At 43.2% G+C, this 22,550-nt stretch overlaps 1 protein-coding gene across 1 annotated transcript in view; it reads left to right on the top strand.

Annotated features, from left to right (window-relative positions):
• Positions 1-1,196: 1,196 nt before the first annotated feature.
• The window catches only part of lrrc3b (leucine rich repeat containing 3B), a 36,361-nt gene continuing 15,007 nt past the window's right edge, over positions 1,197-22,550 (top strand). The window contains exon 1 of the mRNA XM_072447344.1: positions 1,197-1,220. The gene's annotated coding sequence lies outside the window, so the exon portion shown is untranslated. The remainder of the gene's footprint in view (positions 1,221-22,550) is intronic.

Genomic DNA, 22,550 nt, shown 5'->3' with positions numbered 1-22,550 from the left:
TCTTGTACGTGATACTCATTGGTAATATGCCGTATAGCGTTGATATAATCTTTTAGTCTAAATTGTGAATGTGAACATGGACTTTTCATTCATTACATGGGATTCCTATGAAGAGGAGCACAGGTGGATCAAGACGCAGCATTCAACCACCGCTGAGGAGGAGGAGACTTTCAAAATAAAACTGCTGAATGAATACATACGGCACATACAGAATATTTAGACTATGAAAACACATTTTCAAACACTAAAGTGCAACGGTGATATGAACTCATAAATTAACATATAGGAAGGTTTAAAAGGACATGATATTCACACAGGATGTGGCATGCTCACCCCCTCTGTGAACTCTAGGCCCAGGCTGGAGCCTTCTTTGGGTGCAGGAGGTTCAGGAGGTTCAGGATGTTCTTAGTGTATAACGTAATGTGTAAATGTGTCCTCACACAGAGAGTGGAGGGTCATTCTGCCCTGCACATGTGGCATGTTCAGCTTGTGCCCCGTGTAAGGACTGACTGGGGAAAGAGAGTGTTTTCTTATGCTGCTGCTGCAGCTTGGAACTCAACTTGAGGTTGGGGAAACTGGTCTCTCTTTTTAAAAAGGCCCCGTCGCCCTGGTTTATGGTCCCATAAGCTCTATTTAATATTTTATTGAAACGTCATGTTGTCAGGTATTGAAAAGACATTTATGCCAAAACAAAAAACGAATGTAGAAAATACAAAAAGGAAAGCGAAAACTAATGATCGAAAGAGCTATTTCAAAATGATTTGTTCTTTGTCTTCCAAATACAAACATTACCATAAAAATCCACAAATCAACCTACAAGACAGGTCTTTTTTCATCAGATTTCTATTATGCAAGTAAACAAATATCAACAACACACGATATGAGATGATTCTTACCTCTCTGCTTTTGACTGACCTTGTGAATGTACCCGGTGCGCGCAGTCCGTGGAAATCCAACTCGTAATCGGATTTCTTTGACGTTGAAAGCTCGGACCGGATGTGCGGCTGCGTCTCTGTCACGTCCTGACTCCTGGTGAAGACCCCTCCCTGACTCCCGCTGGAGGAGGCGCACTTGCCCGCGGCCGCAAACAAGCAGCACCGACGCGTGAGCGGAGACTTTAGTCCGACTTGGACTCGGACTCCCGGGACTCGCGTGGACCGACCTCGGACCCGGAGCGCAACGAACGAGCCGCACGAGCCGCACGAGCCGCGTACGTCCAGGTGAGTGTCGTGTCGCCTGTTGCTTTCGTCCTCCCGCCGCCGCCGCTACACAATTTCCAAATTCTGTGCAAGATTTATCACGAAATACCAATGGATTTCACCCTCGTTTTACATTGTTACGTTTGAACCGCAGACGCGCTTTTACGCCTGACGTGCCGCATCCGCTGCTGAAGCTTGTAAAGTCTCGCTTTGGCCGCGTTCATTCAGGTAGAAGACTGGTGCGTGATGTTTTCACTGGGGAGGTCCGCCGAGGCTAAACGTCGTTGAAGAAAATGTAATTTGGCTTAATTTGATTCGCTAATCCGTTGCAGGTAATGTCAAGGTCTGATCTTTCCTGTGATTATTCATTTATAATTTGTGAACAATTCGGCGTATGTATTGTAGTTATGCTCTTTTGCATAAATCATAAAATGTTTCACTTTTACTCAAGGTCCATAGGCAGATTCGCGTCTTTCCTCCGCAGCGTTGGGCGGCAGCAAGCGGCGAATAACGTTGTTTTATTCCAGATATTCGAAATAGTTAGCTTGAATCGTTTATTTCATCCACGCCGTATTTTTATGAATTATTTAACGATTTTCATAGTCACGTCAGTTTTATAAATAGCGCTCGCGCTTCCATGCAGGAGCGTCGCACAACCGTAATTGACGTTTCTCTGAATGCAGTTTGAGGTGACGTTTGGACGATTTGGAGGAAAATTGGTTGAATATGTAGCGTTTAATTGAATGGAGATTTGGGCTTGTTGTGGATCGCATGAGCAGCCAGCCTCTGCATTGACAAGCTGTAAACACTTTGCTGTGGTTATGTAATTGTTTCAATGCAGCACTTAATGGTTTGGAGAATCCTGGAGCAGGTAGACTAGAGATTTGGAGAGGTTTTTTTAGTCAGGCTCAGACAGGGGCGTTTCTGAAGATGTGGGGAGAAAAACATCTCTATGCATCAAGTATGTGCTCAAATGTCCCTGTAAATGTCTCTGGTGAGCTTCAAGCATTGTCAATGAACTATAAAACGAACCACAAAAGTGCAGATATCACTTTATATTTTATTGCACTTAACATTTCTGTTTGTTTTGTTTTTAATCAGGTTTTTTGCTGTAATTTTTAGTCATTTTAGATGTTTTTTTTGCATATCCAGAACAACTATTACAATACTTTCCCTTTTTTCCATACATCTCCCATCTCTAGTTATAAACGGGCTGCAACAATTAATTGGCTTATCGTGACAAGTTGACTATAAAAAATATTGTAATCATATTTTGATCATTGTATTGTTAGCTGGAATATACAGAGTCTAAAACACATACAAAAATACCTTTTATAATGGAGACAGCTGCGTTATTAAATCAAAATGTCAAAAATAATTTCAGATTTTTATCAATGATACACTTTATTTGTATTTTATGCTCTATATAAAAGCCTTCAGTCACCATATTTCAACCTTTATTCTGCAAAACCTTTATTTAAACAGTCTCAATGAACAATATAATTAATTGTTTGTCCAGTTGACTAATCAAAGAAATTGTTGCTGACAAGTTGACAATTAAAATAATGGTTAGTGACGGCCTTAATATGCATTAGTAATTAGACCGCTGTGTGCAGTGAATTATTATGTGTCCACACGGTGATTCATTGGATTATTGAAAAGTAAGAAATACGTGAGCAATTTTTTAAAAGCTCCAAAAACTCAATGTTGGATAATTTAAATCAAGGCTAATTTTGAAAATGATTAATTAAATCTGCCTTTTTTAAACGTATTGCTAACACTTAAGAATAACGGCACCATAATCTGCCTTAACAAAGCATGAACAAAGACTTAATTCACAAAGAGCTTATCATTTATGAAGCATAATTCAGGTTTATTAACACCTTAATAAACTATTTGTTCTTGCTTTACTAAGACGGGAATAAGTGTAGTTGTTATAACGTGTTACCAACGTTTTTATTTAAAACTCTAAGGATACTAAGGAATGGACTCGATACTTGATACTGATTTCGATACTCTTCCTATAGACAACTCGTTTTTCAACACATAACAGCCCTTTCTTTATGTTACCAGGGTTCTATGGTGGTCTTATATTAGTTCAAACAGCACAAGATCATTCTAAAATTATAGTACTGTTTATGCAATTTATTTCAGTATCGATTCCTCAAATGAGTATCACGTTTTTACATTCGTTTTAGTATCGGTTAGTATCTGATTTTTGAAACTTTTTTAGAAGTCTAGAAGTGTGGACTGATAAAATGGACTAAAGGTGAGTTCACTCTGCAGCATCCAAAGCGTTCAGTTTACATGTAAAGTCTAGGCTGACATGCGTCCAGGGAGGGCGTCCAGGGAGGGCGTCCAGGGAGAGCGTCCAGGGAGGGCGTCCAGGGAGGGCGTCCAGGGAGGGCGTCCAGGGAGGGCGTCCAGGGCGGGCGTCCAGGGCGGGCGTCCAGGGCGGGCGTCCAGGGCGGGCGTCCAGGGCGGGCGTCCAGGGAGGGCGTCCAGGGCGGGCGTCCAGGGCGGGCGTCGAGGGAGGGCGTCCAGGGAGGGCGTCCAGGGAGGGCGTCCAGGGAGGGCGTCCAGGGAGGGCGTCCAGGGAGGGCGTCCAGGGAGGGCGTCCAGGGAGGGCGTCCAGTGTTTCTGCAGCGTGTTCTGAATGTTGGTGGCGCTTTGACCGTTTCACACAACATGTCGGACCTTTGGCGACAGGCGCAGCGTGGCAACCAACCAGAGCTTACTGTCCAGTGAAGATACAATACCTACGTGTTTCATTATCAGGAAGAATGACCAAAACAAACCCTGCACCGGCAAAAATGTAATAAATAATTGCCGTGTTAAGCAAAAGCCACTTCCTTATCCTGGTCTGCCATTGCACGAAGTGACCAACCGCCCTGGGAAACACGAACAAAAAGCTCTTCGGCCTTGAATGTGTGTCTGCTGGTCACTTTATTTTTCGCGTCTTCAAGATGCATAGGTCACCCACTAGGGGGCGTCAGGCACACATTTGACGCCATGGTAACTCGGTCCTTGACTTGGAGCCCTGTGACTTGAGAGTTGATGCTTCTTTAAAACTCTCTACAGTTGATACTTAGTTGTGACCAGCTTTTATTTCAAGAAACATTCACAAAAATCACAAATTGCTAAAATATAAGCTGTTTTTGGTCATTTGGTAAAACGACTTGAAACTCAAAGCATAAGATTTGGACTTGACTTGGACTTGTGACTTACTTGAGACCAAAACAAGGACCAAACAGGCCAAAATTGTGAATTGAGCCATTATTTATTTACTATAAACAATGTCTCGTCTTGTGGGAATTGTCTCGTCACATTCATATTGCTTTCCTAATTATGAATCCAATTTGCATACGCATACCAAGCTGCATAAAACCAAAGCATTATTACGTACTTGTTATCACGTTCACCGCAACGTAGGATCTATTTTCCATAAATAATTAACAAATCATAAATATTAAAGGGGACATAGTATGCTAAATCCACTTTAATGAGCTTAGCCTTGTTACAACAGTGTTTCCTCATTAGTTTTACTCAAAGATGTATTTTGATTCCTGCATGTTTGAGTTAATCCTGTTTTGTCCTGCAAAAGGGGCGAGTACGCAGCTACGACTCAAGACAAATATCAAACAAGTTTAAAATCACTGCGACTGTACGAACAGCCGTCGTCACGACAGAGACGCTCGGAGGAGAAGGATGGCACCATTATGAAAGTGTCGTGGGTCAAAATCTTTAGAGTCAGCTTTAGAGTCCACTTCATTTAGTCCGCACCAAAGTGAACCCTTGTGTGGTACAATTGGACACAAGTTGTGTGCCTGTCGTTTGTGTTCACACGTCTACTATCAAGACAACCGCTCCAGAGTTCACTTAAAATGAACTGATCCCAGCGAGTGTGATCGTGCTCCTTGTGCCGCGGTTGTTCTGACACAATAAATGTGCAGCAGAACCAACAGAAAGCATGTTTAAACGATAAAAAGTAAAACACGTGGGCATGTTCATGTTTCGTGCATGTGTCGGTGCGCGTTGCAGATATGAAAATGTATAAAAGCTCTGACTACTGCCCTGCTTTACTGCGTTATGTTACTTAAGCACTAGTTTACACAAGATGAGTACAGAAGAGTGTGACTGGAGGAGAACGATCAGGCACGTGCATGTGTGATGATTCTTTGTTTTTATTTGTTTGCATTGTGATTTTAATGCATCTTTTCCTGTTCTGTAAAGCACCTTGAATTTCTTTGTGTTTAGAATAATGGAATTTGCAGTTATATCCATAGAAAAAAGGGGGGGAAATGGAGAACAGTTTTTTTTGGCAGCACATTTCCAACTTTTAATATGAAAAAAACATGGACAGATGGCTTCATTGTACAGATGCCTTCTCTTTGCCTGCACTTAGATGTTGATCATATTTCATACTCCTGCGTGCTGTGCCATACATTCAGTCACATGATCTGTCCCCGTTATCTGAAGAAGTCCACGTGAAGCCATTGCTCTCCCTGAAATGGCGTGACTTTTCCCAGTGTCAGGCGGGCTCCGTGTCGACATGTTCTGATCCATCTAGAGGGGGCAGCAGGCCACATCTATTTCATCCTATAGTTCAGTCTAAGGGGATTTGACTGTGGACATGCACACGGTGTTGACCCTATTCTGACCCGACTACATTTCCCTCTTTTCCCACATGATCACACTTCCGGTCCAGCGGGAACTCTGTTGGTTTAAATCAGGCATGTCCAAACTAGGGCCCGGGGGCCAAAAGCGTTCCTCAGACCAGCTTCCTGCTATTAGGCCCAAACAACAAAAAGTTGTACTTTTCATTGTGAAAATTCAGGGATATTGATGTTATACCAACCTAATATTAATGTTCCAAATCTAATTAAAGGTTATGGAGGCTCATCGCAATTACGTCAAATTCAAAATTTCGAATGATTCACTTTGTCATTCAACAAATTCGACATTGTCAAGTTGTTTGTGGCCCTCTGCCCCGTTTAAGTTTCGAAATGCGGCCCTTGGTGAAAAAAGTTTGGACACCCCCGGTTTAAATGGAGAACGAGGGAAAAGTCTTGCCGCTAAAACATGCTCTAAAGTAGATTGATTTGTGTAAAATATCATACGTTCACATGACCATCAAGTCAACAATGCACCGATTCCCTGGACCGCCTGAAAATGGCTTTTTAGTCTGTGTAGAGCTTATTTTCTCTGGCGGTCGCAGCCCCGTGTTTCCTAATACAACCAGAAGAAGGACTAGGGGGAATAGCAGCGCTCAGACGGGCTTCTGGAATAAGGTGAATATAGGTTTATTATTATTGGAGATTAGGAAAGTATTTTAAGAGGAAACATGACGATTTTACAATATTTAGGATTGTTGGCACTATATATCCAAACAGCACTTTCATTCACAAGTTTATTGGGTCCATTTCCCACTAGCTTTATGATATCAAACTTTCCAAATGAAAAAAGTTCTTATTGTTACATAAACAGCTAGATAAAATTGCATAGACTACATAGTTTGACTTTTTGGGATATATATATATATATATATATATATATATATATATATATATATATATATATATATATATATATATATATATATATATATATATATATATATATATATAGTGACCTGAATAAGCACAATTATCTATTATAACCAAATAATGGCAAGGCAAGTTTATTTGTAGAGCAGAATTCATACACAAGGCAATTCAAAGTCATATGCACAGCTAGTTTTTAGTCCTGACTCTGGCACCAGCAGGAGGCCGGTCCATGTTTAGTCCTGACTCTGGCACCAGCAGGAGGCCGGTCCATGTTTAGTCCTGACTCTGGCACCAGCAGGAGGCCGGTCCATGTTTAGTCCTGACTCTGGCACTAGCAGGAGGCCGGTCCATGTTTATGACGTTTGGTGCTAGGCCATGGAGAGACTATTGGTAATATTATTTTTAAATGTCCATGTTATTTAATGCTATTTAAAGTAAATAGATAGAACACATATTTTTGGAAGGCTGGGCATTTCCATATCAGTTATATATAGTTATTATAGTTTCATATTCAGGCCCCATCTGTCACGTATAATATGAAACTCAACGTATTTTCTGTCCCATTGGTGCGATAAATGCTTTCCATTAACCCATTTTCTGTGAAACAAATAATGCCAACGACTTTATCTAAACTGCTATGTTTGACTTTGATTTTAAAAACTTAAAAATTGCCACTCCGCATTAATATTAATTTTCTTACCGTCTACAGACCCTTGTACATATATTATATGAGAAGAAGTTTCTGCCTCCGTCGTGACTGGATTAGGCCGGCGAAGTATGACGGGAAATTGACTGGATTTGTATGAAATTGCTTTCTTCTGGAGATGGTAGTGATCAGCGCCGTGTAATTTGATTGACAGGGCGGAGCACAGTGAGCTGAGGCTTATCAATTTCTTTTTAAAAAGCAGTTTACAGTTTCCTGTTTTGTTCTTCTAATTATTGGACAGTGTAACAGTGACAGAAGCATCTTGTGTTGACAATATGAAAGCATTTTAATATTTTCGTTTCTTGTACAGCTCCCTCAGATATTATTATTATTAACTTGTGTGGTTAATCCTTGAAAATATGTTACATTATTACATTCACTTCAAAGGGAATTGTCAATATTGCTGCATAATTTTTAAAACATGACAAACGTTTCAAGGTCTGAAGCCGAGCAGATTGACTCACTCTATTGAAATACAACAATGTGTACAATATATAGATATGAAAAAGTCAAAAGAACTGAAAAGACTTGTGGAGGAGGTGACCTGACAAAAGATATGTGATCATTGTGATTTATGACACTGTGACGCTGAAGACAAATGTTAGTGTTTCTCTGTTGAAGGCAGCTCCATGTCGTTTACTTTTGAGAGACTAGTGTATTAAACCGGCTCGCGTGTGCATTAAACCGGCTCGCGTGTGCATTAAACCGGCTCGCGTGCGTGTATTAAACCGGCTCGGCTCACATGTGTATTAAACCGGCTCGGCTCACATGTGTATTAAACTGGCTCACATGTATTAAACCGGCTCACATGTGCATTAAACCGGCTCGCGGGTGCATTAAACCGGCTCACATGTGCATTAAACCGGCTCACATGTGCATTAAACCGGCTCGCGGGTGCATTAAACCGGCTCGCGGGTGCATTAAACCGGCTCGCGGGTGCATTAAACCGGCTCGCGGGTGCATTAAACTGGCTCGCGGGTGCATTAAACCGGCTCGCGGGTGCATTAAACTGGCTCGCGGGTGCATTAAACTGGCTCGCGTGTGCATTAAACCGGCTCGGCTCACGTGTGTATTAAACCGGCTCGGCTCACGTGTGTATTAAACCGGCTCACATGTGCATTAAACCGGCTCACATGTGTATTAAACCGGCTCGCGGGTGCATTAAACCGGCTCGCGTGTGCATTAAACCGGCTCGCGTGTGCATTAAACCGGCTCGCGTGTGCATTAAACCGGCTCGCGTGTGCATTAAACCGGCTCGCGTGTGCATTAAACCGGCTCGCGGGTGCATTAAACCGGCTCACAGATACAGAGGTTATTCATCATTATCTGACCTTGTCCACCCTGGGGACATCAAAGTATCCATTTTTTGTGATTTAACGATTATTCACGATTCTTGAACAACAGTGTAATCTTTTAATTTCTTTAATTTCATTCTCTAAAATGCTATTATTCCCTATGACAAAAAATAAGATAATGTGAGAAGTATTTCACATTTAGGTGTATTTATGGACTATAGATTGAAGAAATGTTGTCAAAATTATTAAGTTTTATTTTCTATGATTATATTGTGACGTGAATAATCAAGATTATGAATAATCGTGTCATCCCTCCTTTAGACGGGTAAAACACAGTCTTAAGAGTACCCCGCTCTTTTTATACTTAAAGGTCCCATAACATGCTAAATCGACTTTTCAGAGCTTTTAGCCTTCTTACAGTGCTATTGGTGCCTCATGTGCCCAAAGTGGATTTTTGATGGATTCCTGCAGTCTTTCGCTAGAGAACAGTCTCTATCCTTCTCCTCGGATGAGCGGACTAACGTGGCGTACTCACCAGGATGACACGGCACGCTTCCCTGCACGCTCATGTCACGGGTTGGGCGGGGGAGGCAGATTGCTCTTCGCGAGGGTGGGGGCGAATCTCAAACTAAGCCGTCTGCATTTCCAGGTTTGTGAGCGTCGTCCAAGATCTGGGTAATATTTTATAACTATTATGTTATGGGTGTTGCACAACACTTATGCACAAATATGCCCTTATGGTAGAAATAGCATGATATGGGACCTTTAAACTTTATTTTATATTGCTCCCCATAGTCTGTGCAGACTCTCAGCTCTCAGATATCTTCCATTTGCCAATTGAAGTGCATAGGTGACAGCGACCTTGTCTCCCTCCATTTCTCACAAGAACCGGTTCAGAAGTTACAGTTTCCCATTTAATGCCGGGTGTCCACTGCACGATTTCTTTTGTCTTTTAAGATTTATGGATGTCGCACTGCAAGACGAATGGAATTGAAGTAGTGAGACTGAACACAAACACAGTGTGACGCTTCACACAATCAGTCGTGGCCATGATCAAAGTTTGAGTGAATATCAGGCTCTAGGCTCTGTGTGAGACAGTCACCACCACTGTTTAGCTGAGATCATTAATCATTTGTCACAAATATATATATAGAACCCCCGTTTTGTGAAGAGGGACAGGCTGAAGAGGCGAGTGGTTCGGCTGCTGCCGGGGAAATGGGAGGGTTACCGGTAATATGAATGTCTTGACTTTAGAGGTCCTTTTTTGAGAGAGCATGAATGATTTTAACTGTGAAATTTAATAATTCAGATATACTTTTGCCCAATCTTGTTATAAATGCATTGGGATATCACTCTGCCCAGTTAAAGGCCCAGTCTCTCCAACCATAATCATGACAGAAACATCCAGAAGAAGCATACAGACTAACAAGTCGATGTAATCCCTCATTAGTCCAGGAGTTGTACAGGATGGAAAAGGTTTCGAATGTAGTTTTAGAAATCAAGATGTTTCAACTTCCATCCAAAGTAATTTTCCATCTGACACTTTCAGGCTTTCTAATGGAGACATTACTTTTCCATTTAGCATTACATTAGCACAGGACGGAGCCCTTCAAAACATACCTATTAGCTCTCATCCTGAAAGCACTGTACTGTAAACCCAATGGCCGAACAGAAACTAACTTCACAGTACGCCTCAAAATAAAGTAGAGTATGTGATTATTCTTTGTATTCATACGTTTTAATATGTTATAGACCACTTTGCAGTTAAGGTGCACTATGTGACCTTTCTGCTGGGGAGGTCTGCCCAGCAGGAGGCCGGTCCATGTTTAGTCCTGACTCTGGCACCAGTAGGAGGCCGGTCCATGTTTAGTCCTGACTCTGGCACCAGCAGGAGGCCGGTCCATGTTTAGTCCTGACTCTGGGCACCAGCAGGAGGCCGGTCCATGTTTAGTCTTGACTCTGGCACCAGCAGGAGGCCGGTCCATGTTTAGTCCTGACTCTGGCACCAGCAGGAGGCCGGTCCATGTTTAGTCCTGACTCTGGCACCAGCAGGAGGCCGGTCCATGTTTAGTCCTGACTCTGGCACCAGCAGGAGGCCGGTCCATGTTTAGTCCCGACTCTGGCACCAGCAGGAGGCCGGTCCATGTTTAGTCCTGACTCTGGCACCAGTAGGAGGCCGGTCCATGTTTAGTCCTGACTCTGGCACCAGCAGGAGGCCGGTCCATGTTTAGTCCTGACTCTGGCACCAGTAGGAGGCCGGTCCATGTTTAGTCCTGACTCTGGCACCAGCAGGAGGCCGGTCCATGTTTAGTCCTGACTCTGGGCACCAGCAGGAGGCCGGTCCATGTTTAGTCTTGACTCTGGCACCAGCAGGAGGCCGGTCCATGTTTAGTCCTGACTCTGGCACCAGTAGGAGGCCGGTCCATGTTTAGTCCTGACTCTGGCACCAGCAGGAGGCCGGTCCATGTTTAGTCCTGACTCTGGGCACCAGCAGGAGGCCGGTCCATGTTTAGTCTTGACTCTGGCACCAGCAGGAGGCCGGTCCATGTTTAGTCCTGACTCTGGCACCAGCAGGAGGCCGGTCCATGTTTAGTCCTGACTCTGGCACCAGTAGGAGGCCGGTCCATGTTTAGTCCTGACTCTGGCACCAGTAGGAGGCCGGTCCATGTTTAGTCCTGACTCTGGCACCAGCAGGAGGCCGGTCCATGTTTAGTCCTGACTCTGGGCACCAGCAGGAGGCCGGTCCATGTTTAGTCTTGACTCTGGCACCAGCAGGAGGCCGGTCCATGTTTAGTCCTGACTCTGGCACCAGCAGGAGGCCGGTCCATGTTTAGTCCTGACTCTGGCACCAGCAGGAGGCCGGTCCATGTTTAGTCCTGACTCTGGCACCAGTAGGAGGCCGGTCCATGTTTAGTCCCGACTCTGGCACCAGCAGGAGGCCGGTCCATGTTTAGTCCTGACTCTGGCACCAGTAGGAGGCCGGTCCATGTTTAGTCCCGACTCTGGCACCAGCAGGAGGCCGGTCCATGTTAATGTGAAAAGTATTTAACATTTAGGTGTATTTTGGCCTCCTGGCAGCTGGGTAGAATGCCATCACAAAAAAATGTATGACACAAACGGCTCCGGCGATTAACAACTGACATCATAACAAACATGTACACAATTGAAAAACTCACTCTGAAAATGACAATGGACAACATGGGATGTTTATTTAGGATTAAATATGCTTTATCCCTTCTTTCTTTAGATGCCACCCCCTTATTTCATCATTTCATTCTTACTCATCTTCTCTCTGCCCAGTTCTGTTTTTATGTTTGTTTGTTTTTGTTGTTTTATGTTCTATAAAAAAAGAGACGGGGGGGAAAAATACACTAAAATCAGATACTAATTGATACTAAAACTAGAAACTAATTTGAACAAGCTTAAACAGGAAAACATTTGGCATATGCTGAAGAGTTTAAAGTGACATTGAGATTGATCAGAATGGAAGAAAGTACAATTATTTTATGTTGAAAAAAAACAGTTACAAAAAATGTGTAGTTTTAATTATCATTGTGGTCTCTAAATCACTACCAGGAAGCAAGTTCTGTATATTCCTTAGTATCAAAATACATTTTTAGATTGTAGTAACATACATCATATGCAAGTGAACATGGTGCTCATATTAGTAAAGAGTGAGGGACCTTTGCCCTCACAATAGGCTTCAAAACAAAAGAAAAACCTATTGGTCAATCTATAACCTTTAATTCAATGCTGTGGAACATTCCAGGCAAAGCAATATCTCCATGGAGACAATCAGCATCGAAGTTACACTGTGCACCCTTTAGTATTTCACTTTCTTTCTTTCCTTCTTTTTTTGACAACCTAACATAACTTATGTGTATTAGAATTAATGTGTGCTCATTAAGATGATTTGGCTTAATTTCTCCACTACAAATCTTTATTTAGTCTAATGGAGCGCAGCATCTTGGCTTTATGAACAGTAGTTACATCTTGTTCTGGAGCAGCAACAAATTATTGATTTTTCCATTTGCCTCACTCCTGGATCTGTGCCCCGTCCATTTATTCTCTCTATCAAGTGCCCAACTGAAGAGAAATGTATACATATATATTAAAAGCCTGGTTTGGATATTAATAAATGTGCAATATTTACATTTTATTTCACAAGGTCTCATTTACATTACTCTTCCGATGACTCGCTGAAACTTGTGCGGAGTCGGCTGCCTGTTTATAGAGTTAATGCTTCTTTAACGTTCAAGGTCTATTGCAATGTAGGTTTATTTATAAGAATATTATTCACGCATTTAGTAATTTGTAACGTCAAATATGTGCGATTTATTTAGCACAAACAATGAGAAAGATGACATTAATTAGTGACTCATTATATCTATAACTGATCATTCTAATGCTGAAAAGACAAATTTAATCATTATTTACTTCCAAATACAGAATGCAATACAAAAAACGATGTAAATGCAAGTCAGCTAAAGTAGTTCATTTATTATACACGTTTGTGATGAATCCTCCTGTGTCCGCTGAGTCGTTTTTGTTCCAATAAGCGAAGATAAGAACGATGACAGTGCTAATTACGAGTGGGAGATATATGCCATTTTAGCACAATTCATGCACAATAAGCATGGTTTTAACCTCCATAAAGAGGCAGGATAACACACCTCACTGTGATTGGTTGAATCCAGCTGTCACTCACTCGGAGCAGGACAGAGGCTGACCAGTGGGAGGCGGGAAAAGTGTCTGTGTTTAAGAGAAACACTGAATTGAACAGAAAAGCACTGCATTATGGCATGAAAAAGCAGATCTTCACAGGATTAGATCATAATTAGACCTGTCTATTGTTCTAATTAAACTAATTTGTGAAACATATACAATATTATAGACATAAGTTATACATTCTGCAGTTAGTGATGTCAGCAAATGCCACACACTGTACAGTATTGTAAAGCCACTACACTCAAGTATTGTATTAGAAGACATTTTGACATAGAAACTTCCACTGTTTGAGGTACAATTTTGTCTTTTTGGTAAAGAAATGTCAAAACACAGAACATTATTATTATTAATATTATATAATTGTACTTTATTGATTTGAGACTCTTGTTGGTTTTCTGGATAGGAAACATGGGTTTTCATTTGTGAATATGGCTGCTCACATAATAACATAAAGCATCTTGGAGTTCTGCCCATTATTTCTAGTATATTATTTAGTGATTATCTCCAAACTCAGTCTAGTTACTCTTATAATGTATTATTATTTGCAAGTTTTGTTTCTGTAACTGCTTTTTTTGTTTGTTTTTTTGTTGTTGTTGTTGTCATCTTGTAAAAAGAAATATGTACCGTAAGTACTTTGAGAGTGACAAACAGCATTCATTTGGAATAGTTTAAAATACAAGTTATTCTATACAGTGTTTAAAATTGTATATATATAAATTTTAATGGATCTCAATGCCCAGAAGACAGTGGAGATGATCGTGGAAAGTCACAGCCCCCCAGCCCCCCCTCACCATCACGGACTCCCCCATCACCACCGTGGACTCCCTCCACTTCCTCTGCACCACCATCACCAGGACCTCAAGTGGGAGCCACCATCAGCTCCTCATCAAGAAGGCCCAGCAGAGGATGTACTTCCTGCTGCAGCTGAGGAAAGTCAAGCTGCCTGAGGAGATGATGGTGCAGTTCTACACAGCCATCATTGAGTCCATCCTCACCTCCTCCATCACCTCCATCATCACCTCCATCATCACCTCCATCATCACCTCCATCATCACCTCCATCATCACCTCCTCCATCACCTCCTCCATCACCTCCTCCATCACCTCCTCCATCACCTCCTCCATCACCTCCTCCATCACCTCCATCATCACCTCCATCATCACCTCCATCATCACCTCCATCATCACCTCCATCATCACCTCCATCATCACCTCCTCCATCACCTCCTCCATCACCTCCTCCATCACCTCCTCCATCACCGTGTGGTACGCTGGAGCCACAGCCAGGGACAAACAGAGACTACAGCACATTGCTCTGCTGAGAAGATGATCGGCTGCAGACTTCATCTCTGCAGGACCTGTACGTCTCCAGGACTCTGGGACGAGCAGATCGGATCACAGCCGACCCTTCTCACCCTGGACATGGACTATTTGAGCCACTCCCCTCAGGCAGGAGGCCACTCCCCTCAGGCAGGAGGCCACTCCCCTCAGGCAGGAGACCACTCCCCTCAGGCAGGAGGCCACTCCCCTCAGGCAGGAGGCCACTCCCCTCAGGCAGGAGACCACTCCCCTCAGGCAGGAGACCACTCCCCTCAGGCAGGAGGCCACTCCCCTCAGGCAGGAGGCTACGGTCCATCCGGACCAGAACCTCCCGCCACAAGAACAGTTTCTTTCCCTCTGCCGTTGACGTAATGAACACTTCCTAAACTCCTGTCACTTTAACCATAATTTAATCACTCGTTGCACTGTTCACTTTCATATGTAAATTCAACTGTACATTTTATGTACATAGTAAGCCTATTTTTATCCTATAGTAGATTGAAATTGTTTTTTCTTTTTGACTTGTATAGGTTGTTTTATCATTGTTTTATGTTATGTTATGTCACCAAAGCAAGTTCTTATGTTTGAGAATTCTGTTCATTAGCAATGGCCATAAACCTTTTCACATTCTGATTCCATTTAGAGGGAATCACTTTTACATTACTTTGCCAACCATTAATATAGAGCCAAACGTCTCTGCTCTGAGTGCCATTTCAATATAAAAGTGCAGCTGAGGGCAAACAGTTTGTGCAAGCTCAATTTCATAATACAGTATTTGGATAACCGAATACAATACAGTCAAATTAATTCCATTTGAATATGATATTTGTCTCATTTTTTTACAGCTCAGGCTATTTTGCGGTACCTTTGTGTGAGGAACAATGTGACATGATTTTAATGGCGGTCATTTGAATCTGGACATATGTGTGGATGTTCCTGACACAATGCGCTGTGATTGGGCAGCAGCTGGGTAAACACTGACGCTCAGGGCAGTGACCCGCAGTGACCGACAGTGACCACATAGTCCTCGTCTGAGGTCTTCGTCAAAACATATAAACAACAGGATTTGTGGAACTGAAGTGGACACTTTTAGTGCCTTATACCAAAACAGTCTAGTCCGGTTTGGAGTGGTTTGGAAGTATGACCTTTTGTTTTGAAGATGTTGTATTGCATTGGTCATTGTCTATGACCCCAGCACTGGCCACAAAGATGCATGAAGTATCACACTGGCACTGGGGTTTAAAGGAGACATGAGCTGTTCGCCTTGTCTCAACAGTGTTTCCTCATTATTTTACTCAATGTTGTATTTTGATTGACATGCAAGAGCATGTTTGACTTAATCCTGTTTTGTCCTGCGACTCAGGTTCCAGTGCTCAGAAAATTCCTGTTTTCACCTACTTTCAAGGGAAGTTTTCAAATAGTGCTACATTGTCATTGTGGTATTGGTGTTGAAAATAAATGTATTTTTAACAGTGGCCTATATTTAACTTCTCTGTGTTTATAGATGAGGGCACGTGGAGAGATGCACGTTTACATTGTTTTCTTTGACCAAGAATTGGAGCCAATAGTTACATCAATGCAGTTACAAGTTATAATTAGACCACATGACAGTAAGAGCGCTGTTGTAGTGATTATAAATAAAGATCTCTTTATTCAGAGTATCGTTGTAAAGTCGCTAACATTAGCGGCTTACATTAGCTTCTGCAGGTAAAAGATTGATAATTTTCCATCTTATGCAAAAAGCTAAACACTCCATCCAGTCTGTTTTCTTCACCAGTGAACTCCATGTTAAATAAACAAAGTGTGATCAATGTTGGTCCATAAATACTGCAGTGTCATGCAGGTTTGCTCATTATGATGGAAATCCATAGTTTTGGATTTTCAGCGGCCGTTTTTTAAGGTGGAGTGAGACGTCACATTTGCACAGGGGCATGTGAGCGCCATCCGGTTTTGCAATTGTGTCATTACAAGAAGAAAAAAAGGCTAAATAAAACACGGCAGTTAAGCAGGCAGAATGTCTTTACTCTGTTCTTAGTGATGGCTAATCGGTTAAACATGAACAGCCCCATTCGCTTGGCATGTTTGTCTTTTTATGTGCCGGTCTTTTTGCTTTGTCATGTTAATAAGCTACACTTGCATGAAGCCGACACGAGTTTCCCTCTTCAATCACTAATTGAAGTGTCTTCTAGACCTCTGATTTTCTGCAATGGCTGATGGTCCAAAACGCTCACTTTTCAGTTTTTGTTTAACATCGTCCAACTCCATTATGTTGCTGTAGCTGTGGTTGATGTGATTGTTGACCGTCTTATAGGGAATGAAAGGTGGTGCGGCGAGGTCACAGCGTGAGCATGTTACAGTGTAATAATGAGTATTTATTCTTTCAAGAGGACCCATTTTCATAAAAGGTGAAGGGGATTTTTTTCAGTTCTATAAATGTCCATCGTTGTTTGAGCCCAGTCCTTGACAGTTGGTTCATTCTGTGACATCTTTATCTTGTGCTGCCAAAGAACATTTCCGTAGAATCCATTCGTTGTTTTCATTGAAGCAGTTTTACAACGTGGCTCTGGTCCGGCTCTCACTCTTTGGTTTGAGCCCAACCGCTGTGTGGATGACCAATCACAGCGCAGCATTTTAGTTTGGGCAGAAGTCAAAAGAACAAACCTAAAAAAAACATGACACCACTGACATATTTTGGCCAATTATAGCAGATTTACAGACTATTTTTTTTTTTAAACATACACATAGGGCTGCCCCAAATAAATTGTATGCTTGCTGTAACCCGACCCGACATTTTTCAAGTGGGTCGGTAGGTAGGTGAATTCCAAATTATATATAAAATCCACGTATCAGTCTGTCTTAAAACCATCAACTTATTCTTAATCCTCACTCTTTTCCCTCGCACATGTGTTGCCATTTTATGATTTTGCCAGTGACCTGCAGTGACCGCCAGGCGTCGACAGTCAATGAGACGTTCTCCGTTCGTGTTAAGTTTCATTTCTCGACGGTTTTCGCGATATTTTCGGCTATGAAATATTTCTATCGAGTTCCAGTGATAACAAATTATTCAACACAGCACTTTTTTGAAAAAACTGTCGGTGAGTCTGTGAGATAAGTAAAAAATAAATATTTGGCAGAATTTTGACAAAATGCTGATATTTTTTTTTCAGTCGGCTATTTTTTTACCAAGTTGGTCGGGTTACGGCAAACATATTTTTTTGCTCTGCCTAGAAACACTTTGTGTATTTGAGGACGGGGAAGAAGTCTGTGCTCTTCTGTCTGGATTTAACAAGAGTTTGATTTCTCGACTGTTGTGACACTTTAACTTCATGACAAATATTTGAATCTGGTCAGACCTTTTCCCGACGGCTCCAGGCTTTAGCCTTTTATATTGTAGAACTCAATTCAGAGTGATGCACAAATCTGGCAGAGCCAGGGTAGGAGTTTTATGTACTGAATGTAGTTTGTACATGTTTGTATTCAAATTAATTTAGTTATTTATTAGTTCTCAGTTCTTTATTAATATCAGTCCAATATTTATGAACATGTTGATTTCCTACCACACAGCAGTGCTGTAGTGCAGTGTGGTACAGCTGCCTCTCAGTCACTGCAGAACTGACACACCTGATTAGAATGTGCTCAAAGATCGTGAGTCATCCCTTGGACCGACTGTTTGAGACCTCATATTATAATGCCATGCGATTGGCCAAGAACATCATTTCTGATCCAGCCATGTTCTACATAATGAATATGTGCCGTCTGGGTACAGTGGCACCTGGGTACAGTGGTACAGTGGCACGTGAGTACAGTGGCACGTGGGTACAGTGGCACGTGGGTACAGTGGCACGTGGGTACAGTGGCACCTGGGTACAGTGGCACCTGGGTACAGTGGCACCTGGGTACAGTGGCACCTGGGTACAGTGGTACAGTGGCACCTGGGTACAGTGGCACGTGGGTACAGTGGCACGTGAGTACAGTGGCACGTGGGTACAGTGGCACCTGTGTACAGTGGTACAGTGGCACCTGGGTACAGTGGTACAGTGGCACCTGGGTACAGTGGTACAGTGGCACCTGGGTACAGTGGTACAGTGGCACCTCGGTACAGTGGTACAGTGGCACCTCGGTACAGTGGTACGTGGGTACAGTGGCACCTCGGTACAGTGGCACGTGGGTACAGTGGCACCTCGGTACAGTGGCACCTGGGTACAGTGGTACGTGGGTACAGTGGTACAGTGGCACCTCGGTACGTGGGTACAGTGGCACGTGGGTACAGTGGTACAGTGGCACCTCGGTACGTGGGTACAGTGGCACGTGGGTACAGTGGCACGTGGGTACAGTGGCACGTGGGTACAGTGGCACAGTGGCACGTGGGTACAGTGGTACAGTGGCACCTGGGTACAGTGGTACAGTGGCACCTCGGTACGTGGGTACAGTGGCACCTCGGTACAGTGGCACCTGGGTACAGTGGTACGTGGGTACAGTGGCACCTCGGTACAGTGGCACCTGGGTACAGTGGTACGTGGGTACAGTGGCACCTGGGTACAGTGGTACGTGGGTACAGTGGTACAGTGGCACCTCGGTACGTGGGTACAGTGGCACGTGGGTACAGTGGCACGTGGGTACAGTGGCACGTGGGTACAGTGGCACAGTGGCACGTGGGTACAGTGGTACAGTGGCACCTGGGTACAGTGGTACAGTGGCACCTGGGTACAGTGGTACAGTGGCACCTGGGTACAGTGGTACAGTGGCACCTGGGTACAGTGGTACAGTGGCACCTGGGTACAGTGTGCCACGCTTCAATAAGGTGACACTCACATAGTCCTTCATACATCAGTCCATCCTAAAACTAAACCAGGAGCTTCATCTACAGAGCGAGTTGAGCTGAGTGTTTTAACAAGGCAGAAAATGCTAATGAGTTCTGACAGCCAAAAGTAGGTCTCAGTGGTGCCTCCTGCTGGCCTCCTGCTGGTTTCCTGATTGGCCCAGTCCCACATTTGATTAACAGCGAGGGCTCTTGTACAAATATCAATCCTGGAGTTGGATCTGAGCCAGAGAGAAAAATCCTGCAAAGAGTCACTGTGAAAAGTCTTTTTACAAGTGTTATTGGTCAACATGGTCAGACGGGCTCAGAGTGGCTCAGGGTTTGGGATGAAGCTACGAATTAGGACCGGGAGATAATGACAGAAATTAATATTTTTATAACAGTAGTCTGCCATTATGATGTCAGTCCAACAGAAATGTTTGTTCAGGTTTGTTATCAGTCAAATGTCAAATGAATCACAAAAGTGCAGACATATTTCTAATAGAAAATGTAATAATTGAAGGTGAACATTAATTTCTTATTAGCTCTTTTTGTAACATGTTATTCTATACTCAATATTAAAATGCGTCTAACTTTAGTGAAGTATCCATGGGGTTTTAAACTTAAAACTGAAAATTGGGTGGTATATGACATCAATGCCAAGCTCTATTGAAACATAGACAGTAAATGAATAAATGCTGTGTCCGGAACTCTACAGATCCACATGTATCACTCACTGACCAATGCATTCCCACATTCCTAAATATTCACCAAGATGAGCATTAAGCACTTTTCACAAGTTTTCATAAGTGTTGCCGTCCCGGGTAAAGCTAACAAACATTAGCATGCTTTGTTTAAGTCATCTAAAAAATACCTGGAGATGTTTTTTGTTTCATTCGAGCATGTTTGAGGAATCCTGCAGATTTACAACGTTAATGCTTTGTGCCCCGTTGTTCAATGTATTTGTAAAGAGCAGGAGAAGGGAGACTCTGGCGGTCTGCAGAGGGCTCTATTCACCATCAGTACAGGAGCCGCGACATGAACACTCAACACGTTGTGGTCGCATTTGTCCATTCAAGTCCGCCCGTGCTTCCATTGTAATGTTTGACCATGTGAATCAGAAAACAGAGCTGTTCCAACAAAGAGCGAGCTGTACGAATGTGATGGAAAAGCTCCTCACAAAAGGATTTATTCGATGTGATGGATGTACGCGTGAAGTGGGACTGAAGAGCGGGGCGATACATTCAGCTGAACCGTGGCGAAGTGGTTAGAGGGCTTGATGAGATGAAAAGGTCTTGAGTCTGACAAAATCTCCTAAGCCGGACAAAGTTTCCTGAATATTATTTGAATAGAAAAACATCATTATTTAGAGAGTAAAATAGCGTTCTATTGTTCATCTGTGGTGGAATGAAAATTGGTATTGATTTTATTTTTACTGAAATTTGATATTGTGCCTGAAGCGTTGAGGTTCCTGACGGTGCAGTGGTGTCCATGTTCTCCCCAAATTTAAAAATAGATATTTCAGTTGGAGGGCAGGGGTCTTCACTTCAGGGGTCTTCACTTCAGGGGTCTTCACTTCAAGGGTCTTCACTTCAGGGGTCTTCACTTCAGCGGTCTTCACTTCAGGGGTCTTCACTTCAGGGGTCTTCATTTCAAGGGTCTTCACTTCAGCGGTCTTCACTTCAGGGGTCTTCACTTCAGCGGTCTTCACTTCAGGGGTCTTCACTTCAAGGGTCTTCACTTCAGGGGTCTTCACTTCAAGGGTATTCACTTCAAGGGTCTTCACTTCAGGGGTCTTCACTTCAGGGGTCTTCACTTCAAGGGTCTTCACTTCAGGGGTCTTCACTTCAGGGGTCTTCACTTCAAGGGTCTTCACTTCAGGGGTCTTCACTTAAAGGGTCTTCACTTCAGGGGTCTTCACTTCAGGGGTCTTCACTTCAAGGGTCTACATTTCGGGGGTCTTCACTTCAGCGGTCTTCACTTCAGCGGTCTTCACTTCAGGGGTCTTCACTTCAAGGGTCTTCACTTCAAGGGTCTACACTTCGGGGGTCTTCACTTCAGCGGTCTTCACTTCAAGGGTCTTCACTTTAGGGGTCTTCACTTCAAGGGTCTTCACTTCAAGGGTCTTCACTTCGGGGGTCTTCACTTCGGGGGTCTTCACTTCAGGGGTCTTCACTTAAAGGGTCTTCACTTAAAGGGTCTTCACTTCAGGGGTCTTCACTTCAGGGGTCTTCACTTCAGGGGTCGTCACTTCAATGGTCTTCACTTCAAGGGTCTTCACTTCAGGGGTCTTCACTTCAAGGGTATTCACTTCAGCGGTCTTCACTTCAGCGGTCTTCACTTCAGGGGTCTTCACTTCAGGAGTCTTCACTTAAAGGGTCTTCACTTCAAGGGTCTTCACTTCAGGGGTCTTCACTTCAGGGGTCTTCACTTCAAGGGTCTTCACCTCAGCGGTCTTCACCTCAGCGGTCTTCACTTCAGGGGTCTTCACTTCAGGGGTCTTCACTTCAAGGGTCTTCACTTCAGGGGTCTTCACTTCAAGGGTCTACATTTCGGGGGTCTTCACTTCAGCGGTCTTCACTTCAGCGGTCTTCACTTCAGGGGTCTTCACTTCAAGGGTCTACACTTCGGGGGTCTTCACTTCAGCGGTCTTCACTTCAAGGGTCTTCACTTCAAGGGTCTACACTTCGGGGGTCTTCACTTCAGCGGTCTTCACTTCAAGGGTCTTCACTTCAAGGGTCTTCACTTCAAGGGTCTTCACTTCAAGGGTCTTCACTTCAGGGGTCTTGTTTTTGAAAGAAATATTCAAGTTAATGTTGACCCTTCTCATTATTTGTTTGGGATTGGCTCCAAACTTGTCGGATTAATTCATGGTTAAAAGTCATTTACACTGACAACAATCACAGCTTTGGGATTGACCAATGGCACCACTTTCTGAGCGTGGATTATTTTGATTTCC

The sequence above is a fragment of the Eucyclogobius newberryi genome, unplaced genomic scaffold (genome assembly GCF_026437365.1).
Source record: "Eucyclogobius newberryi isolate DKJ021-1_F unplaced genomic scaffold, fEucNew1.0.hap1 SCAF_16, whole genome shotgun sequence".
In the NCBI taxonomy this organism is placed as follows: domain Eukaryota; kingdom Metazoa; phylum Chordata; class Actinopteri; order Gobiiformes; family Gobiidae; genus Eucyclogobius; species Eucyclogobius newberryi.
Note: the sequence above shows the minus strand (reverse complement) of the source record. Positions and strands in the feature narration are given on the sequence as shown.